This window comes from Symphalangus syndactylus, chromosome 13, assembly GCF_028878055.3.
Source record: "Symphalangus syndactylus isolate Jambi chromosome 13, NHGRI_mSymSyn1-v2.1_pri, whole genome shotgun sequence".
Lineage (NCBI taxonomy): Eukaryota > Metazoa > Chordata > Mammalia > Primates > Hylobatidae > Symphalangus > Symphalangus syndactylus.
The window spans coordinates 72535898-72538313 of NC_072435.2; the positions used below are offsets into that span (position 1 = coordinate 72535898).

The window sequence follows — 2416 nt, forward strand, 5'->3', positions numbered from 1 at the left end:
ACTAATTCTATACCCTTCTGCAATGAAATGGTGAAGAGTGCTTGTGATAATTGCTGGGTTTCTATATTTGTCTTAGAAATTGACACTTCATAAACACCAAAGTGCTATTTTATAGGTGCTATGTTTGCACATGTGTAGAAACTTAATAATTGTCACTATAATAATTTGATATTCTTTAAAGGGATATGGAAAGTAAAATATAATTTTTTTAAATTTTCATTTTAATTTGACCCCACTCTAAACTCCTAGGACTCTAACAATCTCATCTGACTGAAATTCAGATTTAAACAATGGGCCAACATACTTTGATATCTAAGAATAAACGTTAGAGCCTGTTCTAAGTTGACAATAAACACTACTTGTGTATAAAGATGCTCAAGAAATGCCCTTTTGTGCTTAAGTAATGAAAGGGCATTTCCATTAAGAGGTGATAAAGGAGAAGAAAATGGCAAATACTACCTTGTCTTAGGAAAAAAAATCTATGGATCTTTTAAATGTCAAGAATGGAATTTACCAAAATTGCCTAAAATTTTGGAAAGTAAAAAATTTTAATACAAACCACAGTCTTGATTATTTCAGCTTGTTGTATTTCTTATATAACCTTTAACCCTTATCATCTTCTGACTATGATATGCAAGATGACTGATAAATAATGATGCAGATTTTTGTGTTTTATTTTCCTAGGCTTACAGAATCAGAAGTCAAACCTACCCATTTTGCTATCTAATCAATTTTCTTTGGTTTAACACCAAGACTAAGGCATCCCCTTCTTAGGCTCTTCCAGCTTATCTGAACTTAGAGTTTTAGTCATTCATGTAAAGCCTTTCATGCTGGTTTTTTATTTGAAAATGGGTCCCAGCTGCTCTGGCTTTCTTAATCCCTCCCAGAAAGGCATATGTGACAGCGTCTCCCCCTGGGAGATTCCAGCTCCAAAGCTTTTTCTCCTAGGTAGGGAAAGTGCAAAGCCGGACACTATTATCATGCTTACTTCCCCAGCTGGCTAATTAGATCAATATATGGTTTATATTTTGATGAATAGACAGGCATATAAGAATATTGTGTGTGTGTTTGTATATATATGTGTGTATAATATATAAAAATATATATATAGAGATGATGGAAATTGTTATTTAATTAGCATTTTTAAAACTTCTATCAGGTTCTAGCATATAATAAGGATTCAATAAATATTCAATGAATACTTGAAAATGTGAAGAGATAAAAGTATTACATAGCCAGTACAGGAAATTTTGTAAGTTTAAATATTTCCCCATATTTTCTCTTTAAAATAAGATTGAAAGCTAAGTATTTGACTTACATGTTTTAAATCCAATCAAAGAACTAAAGACTATGAACTCATTCTCTAGCTTCTTCTTATAATTATGTAACATTAGTTTTGAACCTGCTCTCTAAGAACTTTTAAATTATTATCTCTTATCTATATTTGATAGTATTAAATCATTCACTTTTACATTTAGAAATTTTTAAACCAAAGAATTCATAGGATAGTTTTAATTTGTATACCTTTTATATATAATACATAAAATTTTGTTCCTGAGTAAAGTTATAGACTCTATTCTTATATCCTATATTATGCCAGTGATGTATAATAATTTATACTTTATTTATACTCACAGTAGATACTTACATTCTTTTTTCTTTTCACACATCAAGGGTAATGTGCTGACATCATCACAAGGTTTGAGGGAGGCCCATCTCACAAGAATGTGGAAACCCAATCATCATGCTTATGAACCACAAAAGGATCTAGATACTGATGTTCTTATATACTTATTTCTTATGTTGAATAGTGAAATTCAAATTCTATTCTTGAAGTTTAAAGATAACACTGGGGTGGGCCCAAACTAGTAAAATATATGATTGTGAATGGAATTTATCAAAATGTAGACACAGTAAGTATCTTAAAGCTTTAAATCCACTTCTGAAACAATGACAAGCAGGCATTTTGCCAGTGCTAATTTGCTTTACTCTATTGATTCAAGCTTTATTGGGCATTCTGTTGTCTCTTCTAGGGAAGGCATAAGTGGAATACAGAACAGTGAAGCCTTATTCAAGATAATGTTATACTCATGAATCACGCCACCTAATACCTGCACTGCTTAGACATGCAGAACATAAAGCATCTTCTCAAAATATCTCAGTAAAAGATATCTCTCCCTATAAACAAAAGTTATATTGAACTTGTTTTGTGCAATCGCTTCTTGGTACAGTTACAATAGAAAATTCTCAGATATACTCCACTACTTTAAATAGATTCCTGCATCATTGAAAAAAATTTTCCAAGTCAACATAGTCTTAAAACCTAGTCAGTCTTTTCTTTAACATCTTGAATGAATAAAAGCTCACTCCGCTTATTACTACTTATTGCTGCCTGTCTGTCTCTAATTGCACACCC

The 2416-nt window shown here is 31.4% G+C and overlaps 1 non-coding gene across 1 annotated transcript; it reads right to left on the bottom strand.

The window, feature by feature from the left end:
• Positions 1-1667: 1667 nt before the first annotated feature.
• On the bottom strand, positions 1668-1767 carry LOC129461369 (small nucleolar RNA U13). Its single transcript, XR_008650517.1, has one exon. It is a non-coding gene; the product is annotated as a small nucleolar RNA U13 (small nucleolar RNA).
• Between the last annotated feature and the right edge of the window lie 649 nt (positions 1768-2416).